The sequence below is a fragment of the Nansenia antarctica genome (genome assembly GCF_963989245.1).
Source record: "Nansenia antarctica genome assembly, chromosome: 2".
NCBI lineage: Eukaryota > Metazoa > Chordata > Actinopteri > Argentiniformes > Microstomatidae > Nansenia > Nansenia antarctica.
In genome coordinates, this window is record NC_137675.1 from 3,138,652 (window position 1) to 3,155,664 (window position 17,013).

The following is a 17,013-nucleotide window of genomic DNA, read 5'->3' on the forward strand; positions in this document are numbered from 1 at the left end:
ACCCCGCCCCCAACCCCCTCACCCAGCTGGAGGAGGCACGCAGGAGGGCTAGAGAGGAGGGCCGCCCATGCTGCAGGCTAAACAGAGGGAGAGGTGAGGGGGGGGGGGGCCTGCTGCAGGCTAAACAGAGGGAGGGGGGGGGGGGGCCCTGCTGCAGGCTAAACAGAGGGAGAGGTGAGGTGGGGGGGCCTGCTGCAGGCTAAACAGAGGGAGAGGTGAGGGAGGGGGGGGCCCTGCTGCAGGCTAAACAGAGGGAGAGGTGAGGGGGGGGTTTAAGTGAACATAATCCATGATGCATGCTCGCAGAAAAGGTGTGACCCTCTCTCAATGCAAAATGTAGGATTTTATTCAGCTCGGATTAAAAACATGACATTTCGGTCTCACAACCTTCATCAGACATATTATGGCCCAATCCCGATTGGCTAGTTTTCGAGTGTGACTCGATTTCGAGCCAAGGCCTTCGAACAGAGCCACAAGCCGTCGGGGTGGAAATCTTCCCCTATGAAATGGGACAACCCTTCAAGACTGATACGTCATCAGGAGTATCGTAGAAAAGCATTGACGCTCGCGACTCATTCACAACTTCACTTTTACGCTATAAATCGATCAAACAAGTCATCAAATAAAAATGAACAATGCTTCATTATCAGACCATGACAGAATAACGGCGCTCTAACCTGTATGAAACCTGTGCTCCTACCCTGCCAGTCTGCACTGATTTAGGACAACAGTGCAACAACTTCGCGGCTGAACTTTAGTTAAATTTACGGCGTCATATACCATCAATGGGAAACATGGAAAAATGCATGACTTACAGATTTAATTTTATGACGTTCCGAAATCCGAAGTGACAGGAACGCTGGAGAAACAGCCGCTGTCCACTGCATTAATTAACTACATGTCCTTGATGAGTCTCCCGCTCACTGCCCTCCATCAAAAATGGCACATCCATCGATAATATTACATAATAACAACTGCTCGGATTAGATTGCGAGTTGTTTTGGTATAATAAGTGCCGCAATACAGATAGCGTCATATACCACCAAGGGGGGAGGGGGGGGAATTCGCGCCTATCATGCACAGTCATATCAGCCTGTGGATAGATAACTTTAGATAGATAACTTTACATTAAATATGCCTACCATCATCCGCTGTCAAACACCACAATTTATTTCTAAATAAACATGATTGTACATCTCTGTAATCGCGCACCGATGTATTTCTATGGGGAAGGCTGTGCTTGACGATTCCATTGGACTGACGCCGGGCGGAGGAACAGGGACTGTCACGCTGTGACAAACACGCAGATATGAGTGCTCCGGTGTACTGCTTTGATAGTCTAATGGAAGTGATCAGGTAGGCTAACAGTCCTCTACTGTTAAACCCGAGCGCGCTGGACTGTGGAACTTTCTATGTTAAGCATAGGCACCTCGGCATAACAGCGATTTTTTTGTTATGCTTGCTGTAAAGAAAAGGTCTAATGCATTGAAATGACATTAAACTAAGATAATAAGATGGTTATCATAATTTTTTTAATCTTTATTAATCAGTAATTACAGAGAAAGTAAAATGGCATTTCCGCATTGAATAGAGCGACATAAGATTTCTGTAGATGATTCGCAATGCATCCTGGAATCAAGGGGTAGCGTACCCCTATGGCTCCGAAGCTAGTCTGATCCTGGAATCGCTCGAAACGAAGTCATAGTTAGCCCTCGAAATGAAGCCATGGCTCGATGAAATATGAATTGGGATAGCCCTACCCCTAAACGTGAACGCGCAAAACGAAGCCATAGGGGTGAAAACGAAGCCGTAGGGGTGAATTGGGATTGGACCTATATATATATATATATCTTACATTTGCATTTTTGACAATTAGCAGATGCCTTTATCCAAAGCGACTTACAACAAATACATTTGTCTGAAGTAAGTGAATCATCTGTCCATCAGTCATCACACATCTATGCTCCGACCAGGGTCCTAAAATTAGGCAGTCAAAAATGTTAGAAGAAGAAAGAATTATTTTATTTATTATTATTATTTTGTTAAATGTATAGTATAGGAAGTGTACAGGGTAGTAGTAAGGATGAGGAGGTCTTTAGGAGGGACAGTGCATTTCCTGTCTTTCTTTGTTTGTTGACATACCTTCTCTATGTGCCCCTGCCCCCCCCCCCCCCAGACATAAGTCTGGTAAGAAGTTGCCGTGTGAGAACGTGACGGTGGCGTACTACTTCTGCGGGGAGCCCATCCCCTACCGCACCACGGTGAAGGGCCGCGTGGTCACCCTGGGCCAGTTCAAGGAGCTGCTCACCAAGAAGGGCTTCTACAGGTACAGGAGGGTGGTCGCCATGGAAACGCCGCCATGTTTTTTGCTTTTTGTTGGGCCTCCGTTTGAGTACATTTGAGTAGTTTAAAGCTCGGCTGCTGTGGTGACGTCACAGGACAGATGACTGTCTGCACGTGTTATTGTGTCATGAGTGTTCGTAACTAAACTAAGACTGGCCCGTTAGGTTGCAATGGTAAAAAACTGATCTAATTGTATTTGTGTGTGTGTGTGTGTGTGCGCGTGTGCGCCTGTGTGTGTGTGTGTGTGTGTGTGTGTGTGTCTGTCTGTCTGTCTGTCTGTGTGTGCGTGTCTCTCTCTCTCTGTGTCTGTGTGTGTGTGTGTGTGTGTGTGTGTCTCTCTCTGTGTGTGTGTGTGTGTGTGTGTGTGTGTGTGTGTGTGCGTGTCTCTCTCTGTCTGTGTCTGTCTGTGTCTCACCCTGTCTGCGTGTCTGTCTGTGTGTGTGTCTCTCTCTCTCTCTCTCTGCGTGTGTGTGTGTGTCTCTCTCTCTCTCTGTGTCTGTGTGTGTGTCTGGCTGTGTGTGTGTGTGTCTCTCTCTGTCTATGTGTCTGTTTGTCTGTGTCTGTGTGTCTCTGTCTGTGTCTGTGTGTCTCTCTGTGTCTCTCTCTCTCTCTCTCTCTCTCTGTGTGTGTGTGTGTGTGTGTGTCCCCTCCCTCCTTCCCTCCCTCCCTCCCTCCCTCCAGGTTCTACTTCAAGAAGGTGAGTGATGAGTTTGACTGTGGCGTGGTGTTCGAGGAGGTGCGCGAGGACGACGCCATCCTGCCCATCTTCGAGGAGAAGATCATCGGCAAGGTGGAGAAGGTCGACTGAAACAGGAAACAGGAAACAGGAAGTACAGGAGGAGGACGACGACTCAGCGAAATGGACTGAATAATAAGAGGAGGGGGACGGATAGAAGAAGAGAGAGAGAGAAAGAAAGAGGGACTTTGTTTTTTGGGGTGGAGCTCGGAAATGGAATGTTTGTAAGACTGAGATTTGGGGGGACTGGGTGGGGTGGGGGGGGGGGGGGGGGGTTTGGAATGGTACACAGAATGTCTCTGCGTGGAACAAGAGAACACAAAAGGAAAAGAGAAACCGAAGAATCTGGAAGAAAGAAAGAATGGATGGATCCAAGGAGAGAGGGAGGGAGGGAGGGATGGATGGAAAAACTGAGGGGTTTAGGAGGGGGGGCGTTCGCCGTCGGTTTCTAAACACTTCCAGCTCTGGAGGAGCCCTGTTAGCCCCTCCCTCCTCCGGAACACCTGCTGCTGCTACGTTGCCATGGAGACAAAACGGTGCTCATAACAGTGGAGATCGCGGGCAACCCTAGGCGTCCCCATAATAACGACGTCTCGCCCCTTCCCCCCCCCCCCCCCCCAGCCGGTGTTCCCTGGCCACTTGACCCTGGAGGAGTGAACAGGCCAGTCACCGACTAGGAGGAGGGGGGGGGACACGAGCTTTCGGAAGAAACGGAAGGCGGCGGCCCGCGATCTCGTCGACTTCATGACTTCGGAAAAAAAAAAAAGGAACAGATAAACGGTTCTCTCCATCCTCCAGGACTCACGTAGCCTCGCCGTGCTAAAGGAACACGACTCTTCTTCTCTAAGTGTTTGTTTACTAAAGCGACATATTTTTGATACGACGCTAAAGCTGCATATATGGAAAAAAGGAAAATAACGGTTGCCTTTTTTTAACGTGTGCCGATAATTTGTAAATTTTTTCTGCGGGGGGGGGTGGGGTTGGGCGGGGGGGTCAATGTACAGGTACTACTGGGTCCTACCACGTCTACAGGCTGCCTGTTTCCTATACGCTCGAAAAGCTTGCCGTTTTATATATGTAAAGGTATATATTTTGAAGCTAGCTGTCGAGGCGGCCATTTTGTTTTTTCCCCTCCAATTCCCCTCCTTCTCCAGGATCGCCGGACCCCTTTTGTCTCTTTGTCTTTGTCCCTTTCAACAGCCTCCGACTTTTCAGCCTCTCTGTCCGTCAAGCACCAATGTATCATAACCTTCCCAGCAGCCTCTCTGCTCTTAGCCCGAAGCAGATCTGGGGTCAGATTCAACCTTAACCAACGTGTTTTAAAGGAGGTCAACCAGCAACTCAAGTCAGACAGCGTCATCAGGGTATCTCCCTCCCACAAGGCCCTTGTGTTTGGGGAGTATGTTATGTACAGTAGGGGGGGGATGTCGTTTTTTTCTCCAACAGTAGTATAGCCTCGGTGGCGCCGCCTATAGGTGGCAGTAGGAAGTGCATGTTCAAGGTGCCCCGTTCAGGTACTCTTGGTCTGCGTTTACATTCCTGTTGCTGTAGTCCAGTGGTTCTCAAACCTCTCCTCCGAGACCCCCAGCCGCTCCACATATTTGATCTGTTCCACCACCAGCACACCTGATTCAACTAATCAAGTACAAATCATAATTGCTTTGTACTTGATTTAGTTGAATCGGGTGTGCTGGTGGTGGAACAGATCAATTGATCATGTGCTGTTAAGTGGGATGAGGATGCTCTTAAGACGCTGATCTGAGGTCAGTTTTGCTCCCCCTATAACGGTGAAAGGTTAGGATTTGCAGAGGTTAGAAACTGATCCTAGAACTAAAAACAGAAATACTCTTTAAAAACGCGTCCATTCGCTCTCCTTTCTGTCTTAAAGACGCAGATCGCCGATCTGACGCGACTTGACGCCGGTCGAAGAAGCAACGCTCTCTCTGAGCGCTCCTCGCTTCGACCGCTCCGACGGCGTCAGATCGACGTTTACGGAGGATGAACGATGCGTTTTTCTTTACAAGGGTTCAAACCCCCGGGGCCTCTGATGTCTATCATCTCCAGATCTCCAGACATCAGGCAGGGGCGGACTTAATTGATGTCACAGCCCCCCCCCCCCCCTCTCCGCCACCCTCCCCCTGCCACCCTAGTGCCCCCCCCTCCCGTACCTATATCCACTACCTGCCAGCGCTTCTGAGAGGAGGACACGGAACGAAGGAACGAGCCCTCATCACTTAGCATCCTGTCTGTAGGCCTCAGCGGTCGTTCTAAGGTGCCTCAGCGGTCGGTCTAAGGTGCCTCAGCGGTCGTTCTAAGGTGCCTCAGCGGTCGGTCTAAGGTGCCTCAGCGGTCGTTCTAAGGTGCCTCAGCGGTCGTTCTAAGGTGCCTCAGCGGTCGTTCTAAGGTGCCTCAGCGGTCGTTCTAAGGTGCCTCAGCGGTCGGTCTAAGGTGCCTCAGCGGTCGGTCTAAGGTGCCTCAGCGGTCGTTCTAAGGTGCCTCAGCGGTCGTTCTAAGGTGCCTCAGCGGTCGTTCTAAGGTGCCTCAGCGGTCGTTCTAAGGTGCCTCAGCGGTCGGTCTAAGGTGCCTCAGCGGTCGGTCTAAGGTGCCTCAGCGGTCGGTCTAAGGTGCCTCAGCGGTCGGTCTAAGGTGCCTCAGCGGTCGGTCTAAGGTGCCTCAGCGGTCGTTCTAAGGTGCCTCAGCGGTCGGTCTAAGGTGCCTCAGCGGTCGGTCTAAGGTGCCTCAGCGGTCGGTCTAAGGTGCCTGCCCCCTGTGTTGTCTAGGATGTTGTGTACTTCGATCATTTTTGAGCTGACCGCGCGTCTCTCTTCCTGTCCGGGTCTGGATGGTTGAAAAAACAGCCAAAGAGCATCATGAACTGTCCGTTGTGATGTCCGTCTGTCTGTGTGTCTGTCTGTACAGTTGGACATATATCGTGAAATGTCGCCCGTTTATTGTGTCTCTCCCGTCCTGGGAATTCGATTAACTCAAGTCGTCCAGATCTCTCCCCCAAAATTGTCTTTTATCCGAGTGTGTAACGGAAAAAAAAAGAAAGAAAGAAAAGAAAATGTCCCGTTTTTGCATTCCCATCACTCGTGCTTCTGGTCCGGATTAGGGGAGAGTACACTGATCCTGGATCTGTGCTTAATGGCGCCAGCTACCTGGAGCCAGCCTCATAGGGGAGAGTACGCTGATCCTGGATCTGTGCTTAATGGCGCCAGCTACCTGGAGCCAGCCTCATAGGGGAGAGTACGCTGATCCTGGATCTCTGCTTAATGGCGACCGCTACCTGAGTCTCATAGGCAGTGGTACGTCACATCAGATGAGATCCTAGCAGTCCATTGTATCCCCCCCCCCCCACCTCAATTATGACATTTTAGACGGAAAATAAATGTTTGTTTTTACAAGAATTATCAGTCCAATAATAATCTCCAAGCATGTTCTTTTTATATGGAATGTCTTTATGATGATAAATTCAATCTTTTTTTTGTTCTTTTTTCCATTTGTGTTTCTTTAGTTATGAACTACAGGGCCTTTTTAGTTGCAAACTAATATGCCCCCCCCCCCTGAATGCTATTTAATGTTTATTTTAAGTATTGGAATCCCCCCCCCCCCCCCCCGCCCTGAACTGAATGGGTAAATCTGTAAGCACCCTTTCTATTAGCTATATTATCAATGGGGTCAAAGATCAATAATAATGACCAGATATACTTCTAGTGTAAAACAGTGCCTTTTTATCGCTTTTTGGATCAGTGATTGTCATTAGAGCCAGCTAATTACGTGTACCTTATCGACTTTTTTTCTTTCTTTTTTTTAAAGAAATCGTGTCATTTAAAAAAGAAAAAAAGAAAAGAAGAAAAATAATTCAACCAACATTACGCTCTCTCTCTTTCTGGATATGCCTTCTTCTTGTGTAAATAATGTACATTATCATATTTCATATGTGTCCTCAAGCCCCGCGGCGTGTTTTGGGTTTTTTTCGATAAAACGCCAAGTTCAGTGCGCTGGTTTCACTTGTACATTTCTTTCTAAAAAGGTACTTCGTTAATAAAGACATTGAATAAAAAAAACCTGACCTGTCGTTGTGTCTGTCTGTCTGTGGAGATCTGTCTGTCTGTCTGTCTGTCTGTGGAGAAATGCCAAGATCGATATGTCATGATATCATCCTTTTCTTTTCACGTAGATGAACCCATCTTACGACGTCACATCACATGGACTCAAATTCAGATGTGTTGTTTGTGAGAGTGGTTGGCGATGCTGATCATTGGGCGACATGTGATCGGGTCAGGACAGGACATGTGATCGGGTCAGGACAGGACATGTGATCGGGTCAGGACAGGACATGTGATCGGGTCAGGACAGTGACATGTGATCGGGTCAGGACAGTGACATGTGATCGGGTCAGGACAGTGCTGGGTCAGGACATGTGATCGGGTCAGGACAGGACATGTGATCGGGTCAGGACAGTGACATGTGATCGGGTCAGGACAGTGACATGTGATCGGGTCAGGACAGTGACATGTGATCGGGTCAGGACAGTGACATGTGATCGGGTCAGGACAGTGACATGTGATCGGGTCAGGACAGTGACATGTGATCGGGTCAGGACAGTGACATGTGATCGGGTCAGGACAGTGACATGTGATCGGGTCAGGACAGTGCTGGGTCAGGACATGTGATCGGGTCAGGACAGTGCTGGGTCAGGACATGTGATCGGGTCAGGACAGTGACATGTGATCGGGTCAGGACAGTGCTGGGTCAGGACATGTGATCGGGTCAGGACAGTGCTGGGTCAGGACATGTGATCGGGTCAGGACAGTGACATGTGATCGGGTCAGGACAGTGACATGTGATCGGGTCAGGACAGTGCTGGGTCAGGACATGTGATCGGGTCAGGACAGTGACATGTGATCGGGTCAGGACAGTGACATGTGATCGGGTCAGGACAGTGACATGTGATCGGGTCAGGACAGTGCTGGGTCAGGACAGTGACATGTGATCGGGTCAGGACAGTGACATGTGATCGGGTCAGGACAGTGACATGTGATCGGGTCAGGACAGTGCTGGGTCAGGACATGTGATCGGGTCAGGACAGTGCTGGGTCAGGACATGTGATCGGGTCAGGACAGTGACATGTGATCGGGTCAGGACAGTGACATGTGATTGGGTCAGGACAGTGCTGGGTCAGGACATGTGATCGGGTCAGGACAGTGACATGTGATCGGGTCAGGACAGTGACATGTGATCGGGTCAGGACAGTGACATGTGATCGGGTCAGGACAGTGCTGGGTCAGGACAGTGACATGTGATCGGGTCAGGACAGTGACATGTGATCGGGTCAGGACAGTGACATGTGATCGGGTCAGGACAGTGACATGTGATCGGGTCAGGACAGTGCTGGGTCAGGACATGTGATCGGGTCAGGACAGTGACATGTGATCGGGTCAGGACATGTGATCGGGTCAGGACAGTGCTGGGTCAGGACATGTGATCGGGTCAGGACAGTGACATGTGATCGGGTCAGGACAGTGACATGTGATCGGGTCAGGACAGTGACATGTGATCGGGTCAGGACATGTGATCGGGTCAGGACAGTGCTGGGTCAGGACATGTGATCGGGTCAGGACAGTGACATGTGATCGGGTCAGGACAGTGACATGTGATCGGGTCAGGACAGTGACATGTGATCGGGTCAGGACAGTGCTGGGTCAGGACATGTGATCGGGTCAGGACAGTGACATGTGATCGGGTCAGGACAGTGACATGTGATCGGGTCAGGACAGTGACATGTGATCGGGTCAGGACATGTGATCGGGTCAGGACAGTGCTGGGTCAGGACAGTGACATGTGATCGGGTCAGGACAGTGACATGTGATCGGGTCAGGACAGTGACATGTGATCGGGTCAGGACAGTGACATGTGATCGGGTCAGGACAGTGACATGTGATCGGGTCAGGACAGTGCTGGGTCAGGACATGTGATCGGGTCAGGACAGTGACATGTGATCGGGTCAGGACATGTGATCGGGTCAGGACAGTGCTGGGTCAGGACATGTGATCGGGTCAGGACAGTGACATGTGATCGGGTCAGGACAGTGACATGTGATCGGGTCAGGACAGTGACATGTGATCGGGTCAGGACATGTGATCGGGTCAGGACAGTGCTGGGTCAGGACATGTGATCGGGTCAGGACAGTGACATGTGATCGGGTCAGGACAGTGACATGTGATCGGGTCAGGACAGTGACATGTGATCGGGTCAGGACGGTGACATGTGATCGGGTCAGGACAGTGACATGTGATCGGGTCAGGACAGTGACATGTGATCGGGTCAGGACAGTGACATGTGATCGGGTCAGGACAGTGACATGTGATCGGGTCAGGACAGTGCTGGGTCAGGACAGTGACATGTGATCGGGTCAGGACAGTGACATGTGATCGGGTCAGGACAGTGACATGTGATCAGGTCAGGACAGTGACATGTGATCGGGTCAGGACAGTGACATGTGATCGGGTCAGGACAGTGACATGTGATCGGGTCAGGACAGTGACATGTGATCGGGTCAGGACAGTGACATGTGATCGGGTCAGGACAGTGCTGGGTCAGGACAGTGACATGTGATCGGGTCAGGACAGTGACATGTGATCGGGTCAGGACAGTGACATGTGATCGGGTCAGGACAGTGACATGTGATCGGGTCAGGACAGTGACATGTGATCGGGTCAGGACAGTGCTGGGTCAGGACAGTGACATGTGATCGGGTCAGGACAGTGACATGTGATCGGGTCAGGACAGTGACATGTGATCGGGTCAGGACAGTGACATGTGATCGGGTCAGGACAGTGCTGGGTCAGGACAGTGACATGTGATCGGGTCAGGACAGTGACATGTGATCGGGTCAGGACAGTGACATGTGATCGGGTCAGGACAGTGCTGGGTCAGGACAGTGACATGTGATCGGGTCAGGACAGTGACATGTGATCGGGTCAGGACAGTGACATGTGATCGGGTCAGGACAGTGACATGTGATCGGGTCAGGACAGTGACATGTGATCGGGTCAGGACAGTGACATGTGATCGGGTCAGGACAGTGCTGGGTCAGGACAGTGACATGTGATCGGGTCAGGACAGTGACATGTGATCGGGTCAGGACAGTGACATGTGATCGGGTCAGGACAGTGACATGTGATCGGGTCAGGACAGTGACATGTGATCGGGTCAGGACAGTGCTGGGTCAGGACAGTGACATGTGATCGGGTCAGGACAGTGACATGTGATCGGGTCAGGACAGGACATGTGATCGGGTCAGGACAGTGACATGTGATCGGGTCAGGACAGTGACATGTGATCGGGTCAGGACAGTGACATGTGATCGGGTCAGGACAGTGACATGTGATCGGGTCAGGACAGTGCTGGGTCAGGACAGTGACATGTGATCGGGTCAGGACAGTGACATGTGATCGGGTCAGGACAGGACATGTGATCGGGTCAGGACAGTGACATGTGATCGGGTCAGGACAGTGACATGTGATCGGGTCAGGACAGGACATGTGATCGGGTCAGGACAGTGACATGTGATCGGGTCAGGACAGTGACATGTGATCGGGTCAGGACAGTGACATGTGATCGGGGCAGGACGGTGACATGTGATCGGGTCAGGACAGTGACATGTGATCGGGTCAGGACAGTGACATGTGATCGGGTCAGGACAGTGACATGTGATCGGGTCAGGACAGTGACATGTGATCGGGTCAGGACAGTGACATGTGATCGGGTCAGGACAGTGACATGTGATCGGGTCAGGACAGTGACATGTGATCGGGTCAGGACAGTGACATGTGATCGGGTCAGGACAGTGCTGGGTCAGGACATGTGATCGGGTCAGGACAGTGACATGTGATCGGGTCAGGACAGTGACATGTGATCGGGTCAGGACAGGACATGTGATCGGGTCAGGACAGTGACATGTGATCGGGTCAGGACAGTGACATGTGATCGGGTCAGGACAGTGACATGTGATCGGGGCAGGACGGTGACATGTGATCGGGTCAGGACAGTGACATGTGATCGGGTCAGGACAGTGACATGTGATCGGGTCAGGACAGTGACATGTGATCGGGTCAGGACAGTGACATGTGATCGGGTCAGGACAGTGACATGTGATCGGGTCAGGACAGTGACATGTGATCGGGTCAGGACAGTGACATGTGATCGGGTCAGGACAGTGACATGTGATCGGGTCAGGACAGTGACATGTGATCGGGTCAGGACAGTGACATGTGATCGGGTCAGGACAGTGACATGTGATCGGGTCAGGACAGTGCTGGGTCAGGACAGTGACATGTGATCGGGTCAGGACAGTGACATGTGATCGGGTCAGGACAGTGACATGTGATCGGGTCAGGACAGTGACATGTGATCGGGTCAGGACAGTGACATGTGATCGGGTCAGGACAGTGACATGTGATCGGGTCAGGACAGTGACATGTGATCGGGTCAGGACAGTGCTGGGTCAGGACAGTGACATGTGATCGGGTCAGGACAGTGACATGTGATCGGGTCAGGACAGTGACATGTGATCGGGTCAGGACAGTGACATGTGATCGGGTCAGGACAGTGCTGGGTCAGGACAGTGACATGTGATCGGGTCAGGACAGTGACATGTGATCGGGTCAGGACAGGACATGTGATCGGGTCAGGACAGTGACATGTGATCGGGTCAGGACAGTGACATGTGATCGGGTCAGGACAGTGACATGTGATCGGGTCAGGACAGTGACATGTGATCGGGTCAGGACAGTGCTGGGTCAGGACAGTGACATGTGATCGGGTCAGGACAGTGACATGTGATCGGGTCAGGACAGGACATGTGATCGGGTCAGGACAGTGACATGTGATCGGGTCAGGACAGTGACATGTGATCGGGTCAGGACAGGACATGTGATCGGGTCAGGACAGTGACATGTGATCGGGTCAGGACAGTGACATGTGATCGGGTCAGGACAGTGACATGTGATCGGGGCAGGACGGTGACATGTGATCGGGTCAGGACAGTGACATGTGATCGGGTCAGGACAGTGACATGTGATCGGGTCAGGACAGTGACATGTGATCGGGTCAGGACAGTGACATGTGATCGGGTCAGGACAGTGACATGTGATCGGGTCAGGACAGTGACATGTGATCGGGTCAGGACAGTGACATGTGATCGGGTCAGGACAGTGACATGTGATCGGGTCAGGACAGTGCTGGGTCAGGACATGTGATCGGGTCAGGACAGTGACATGTGATCGGGTCAGGACAGTGACATGTGATCGGGTCAGGACAGTGACATGTGATCGGGTCAGGACAGTGACATGTGATCGGGTCAGGACAGTGACATGTGATCGGGTCAGGACAGTGACATGTGATCGGGTCAGGACAGTGACATGTGATCGGGTCAGGACAGTGACATGTGATCGGGTCAGGACAGTGACATGTGATCGGGTCAGGACAGTGACATGTGATCGGGTCAGGACAGTGACATGTGATCGGGTCAGGACAGTGACATGTGATCGGGTCAGGACAGTGACATGTGATCGGGTCAGGACAGTGACATGTGATCGGGTCAGGACAGTGACATGTGATCGGGTCAGGACAGTGACATGTGATCGGGTCAGGACAGTGACATGTGATCGGGTCAGGACAGTGACATGTGATCGGGTCAGGACAGTGACATGTGATCGGGTCAGGACAGTGACATGTGATCGGGTCAGGACAGTGACATGTGATCGGGTCAGGACAGTGACATGTGATCGGGTCAGGACAGTGACATGTGATCGGGTCAGGACAGTGACATGTGATCGGGTCAGGACAGTGACATGTGATCGGGTCAGGACAGTGACATGTGATCGGGTCAGGACATGTGATCGGGTCAGGACATGTGATCGGGTCAGGACATGTGATCGGGTCAGGACAGTGCTGGGTCAGGACATGTGATCGGGTCAGGACATGTGATCGGGTCAGGACATGTGATCGGGTCAGGACATGTGATCGGGTCAGGACAGTGACATGTGATCGGGTCAGGACAGTGACATGTGATCGGGTCAGGACATGTGATCGGGTCAGGACAGTGACATGTGATCGGGTCAGGACAGTGCTGGGTCAGGACAGTGACATGTGATCGGGTCAGGTCAGGACATGTGATCGGGTCAGGACGGTGACATGTGATCGGGTCAGGACAGTGACATGTGATCGGGTCAGGACATGTGATCGGGTCAGGACAGTGACATGTGATCGGGTCAGGACAGTGACATGTGATCGGGTCAGGACATGTGATCGGGTCAGGACAGTGACATGTGATCGGGTCAGGACAGTGCTGGGTCAGGACAGTGACATGTGATCGGGTCAGGTCAGGACATGTGATCGGGTCAGGACGGTGACATGTGATCGGGTCAGGACAGTGACATGTGATCGGGTCAGGACAGTGCTGGGTCAGGACATGTGATCGGGTCAGGACAGTGCTGGGTCAGGACATGTGATCGGGTCAGGACAGTGACATGTGATCGGGGCAGGACAGTGACATGTGATCGGGTCAGGACAGTGACATGTGATCGGGTCAGGACAGTGACATGTGATCGGGTCAGGACGGTGACATGTGATCGGGTCAGGACAGTGACATGTGATCGGGTCAGGACAGTGACATGTGATCGGGTCAGGACAGTGACATGTGATCGGGTCAGGACAGTGACATGTGATCGGGGCAGGACAGTGACATGTGATCGGGTCAGGACAGTGACATGTGATCGGGTCAGGACAGTGACATGTGATCGGGGCAGGACAGTGACATGTGATCGGGGCAGGACAGTGACATGTGATCGGGTCAGGACAGTGACATGTGATCGGGTCAGGACAGTGACATGTGATCGGGGCAGGACAGTGACATGTGATCGGGTCAGGACAGTGACATGTGATCGGGTCAGGACAGTGACATGTGATCGGGTCAGGACAGTGACATGTGATCGGGGCAGGACAGTGACATGTGATCGGGTCAGGACAGTGACATGTGATCGGGGCAGGACAGTGACATGTGATCGGGGCAGGACAGTGACATGTGATCGGGTCAGGACAGTGACATGTGATCGGGTCAGGACAGTGACATGTGATCGGGTCAGGACAGTGACATGTGATCGGGGCAGGACAGTGACATGTGATCGGGTCAGGACAGTGCTGGGTCAGGACAGTGCTGGGTCAGGACATGTGATCGGGTCAGGACAGTGACATGTGATCGGGTCAGGACGGTGACATGTGATCGGGTCAGGACAGTGCTGGGTCAGGACATGTGATCGGGTCAGGACAGTGACATGTGATCGGGTCAGGACGGTGACATGTGATCGGGTCAGGACAGTGCTGGGTCAGGACATGTGATCGGGTCAGGACAGAGTGACATGTGATCGGGTCAGGACGGTGACATGTGATCGGGTCAGGACAGTGACATGTGATCGGGTCAGGACAGTGACATGTGATCGGGTCAGGACAGTGACATGTGATCGGGTCAGGACAGGACATGTGATCGGGTCAGGACAGTGACATGTGATCGGGTCAGGACAGTGACATGTGATCGGGTCAGGACAGTGACATGTGATCGGGTCAGGACAGTGCTGGGTCAGGACATGTGATCGGGTCAGGACAGTGACATGTGATCGGGTCAGGACAGTGACATGTGATCGGGTCAGGACAGTGACATGTGATCGGGTCAGGACAGTGACATGTGATCGGGTCAGGACAGTGCTGGGTCAGGACAGTGACATGTGATCGGGTCAGGACGGTGACATGTGATCGGGTCAGGACAGTGACATGTGATCGGGTCAGGACAGTGCTGGGTCAGGACATGTGATCGGGTCAGGACAGTGACATGTGATCGGGTCAGGACAGTGCTGGGTCAGGACATGTGATCGGGTCAGGACAGTGACATGTGATCGGGTCAGGACAGTGCTGGGTCAGGACATGTGATCGGGTCAGGACAGTGACATGTGATCGGGTCAGGACAGTGCTGGGTCAGGACATGTGATCGGGTCAGGACAGTGACATGTGATCGGGTCAGGACAGTGCTGGGTCAGGACATGTGATCGGGTCAGGACAGTGACATGTGATCGGGTCAGGACAGTGCTGGGTCAGGACATGTGATCGGGTCAGGACAGTGACATGTGATCGGGTCAGGACAGTGACATGTGATCGGGTCAGGACAGTGACATGTGATCGGGTCAGGACAGTGACATGTGATCGGGTCAGGTCAGGACATGTGATCGGGTCAGGACAGTGACATGTGATCGGGGCAGGACGGTGACATGTGATCGGGTCAGGACAGTGACATGTGATCGGGTCAGGACAGTGACATGTGATCGGGTCAGGACAGTGACATGTGATCGGGTCAGGACAGTGACATGTGATCGGGTCAGGACAGTGACATGTGATCGGGTCAGGACAGTGCTGGGTCAGGACATGTGATCGGGTCAGGACAGGACATGTGATCGGGTCAGGACAGTGACATGTGATCGGGTCAGGACAGTGACATGTGATCGGGTCAGGACAGTGACATGTGATCCGATCACTGTCAGCTGTCCACTGATTTAATTTAGACTACAAGTTTATTGTCACATTACACGAGTGTAAGAGAGTATTTTCAGAGAGAATCTCAGGCTTCGGTTCCTGACATTGAACTGCAGCACAAAGACAATAAGGCAACAGGCATAATGTAATGTCTGTACAGGACAGAAGTGACACAAAACTAATAGGCATAATACAAGATAAAGGTGAAAATAGTGCAGGTAAGACAGGATACCCTAGTGGTGCCATATTATTATATATATAATATTCTATAATTGAACTATTGTGAGCATGCAATAAGGGGTTAGTCTGCTGCCACTAGTTAATATCTATTTTATTTTTTATTTTTTTAATCTTCCTTCTTCTAACATTATGACTGCTATGATTACTGCTATGACTGATGGACAGATTATTCACTAAATGTATTTGTTGTAAATTGCTTTGGATAAAGGCGTCTGATAAATGCCAAAAGTGTAATGTATAAATCTAAGGTACCTACCTACCACTGCCATTGTGCCCTTGAGCAAGGCACTTAACCCCTAACACAGTCTAACTGTGACCAATAAAACACTGTTCAGTTCCGCTTTTATCACAGTAGTGAAATCATAGCAGTGGTGCGCCACCTAGTGGCGGCCTGGAGAGGCAGCGTGATCGTGTTCGCTGGTGACGTAAAACTCAAGCAGGGTTGCCAGATCTTTGATCACACTTGGCCGGAAAAAAAGCATTTTAGGCGGTGTCAAAATGTCAGTGGCTGAAAGTTATAAAATGTGTGAAGTTAAAACACACACCCTAGTAGCTACATACAATGTGCAGTTTTTTTTTTTTACCTTTATTTTAGAAACATCATTGGCAACAGACATACAGTTGAGTTTAGGGGCAGGAGATGGGCACCTGCCCAATTCATAGCTTTCATGTGACGTCACAGCATAGTGGAAACGCCCACCTGACGGGCAAAAGGCACTTTTTGCAGGCAAAACCCACGGGCAAAACCCACTTTTTGCGGGTTAATAACTTTGATTTCCCGTGGGTTAGGAAAATAATTCCAACGTGTCCGGAAAGAGGAGAAGCCAGGGAATCGAAAAGTTTTTCAATGGAGTCGATCCTCCACTCCTATCACCGTGGACACAGCAAGGAGCGAATTCCCGGGTAGAAATATCCCCTCGACCCGCTGTCAGCGGGAGTTCCGTCCAGCAGCGGTAGAACTCCAGAACGCCCGGTTGATCGAGTTTCGTATTAAAAGTATATCTTCTCGGGGTGTCAGCGAGGTGGTTAAGGGCTCAAAATGACCGTATACTGATGGTGAATTTAGCAATAATAGTCTTGTGTTAGTACCACCTCCATAACCGGTGTTA

At 51.5% G+C, this 17,013-nt stretch overlaps 1 pseudogene across 1 annotated transcript in view; it reads left to right on the plus strand.

Annotated features, from left to right (window-relative positions):
- LOC308151711 (axin-1-like) overlaps positions 1-3,857 on the plus strand; it is a 15,596-nt pseudogene extending 11,739 nt beyond the window's left edge. Inside the window, exons 11-12 of the transcript XR_013938072.1 lie at positions 2,177-2,326; positions 3,025-3,857. The product of XR_013938072.1 is annotated as an axin-1-like (transcript). The remainder of the gene's footprint in view (positions 1-2,176; positions 2,327-3,024) is intronic.
- Positions 3,858-17,013: the final 13,156 nt, after the last annotated feature.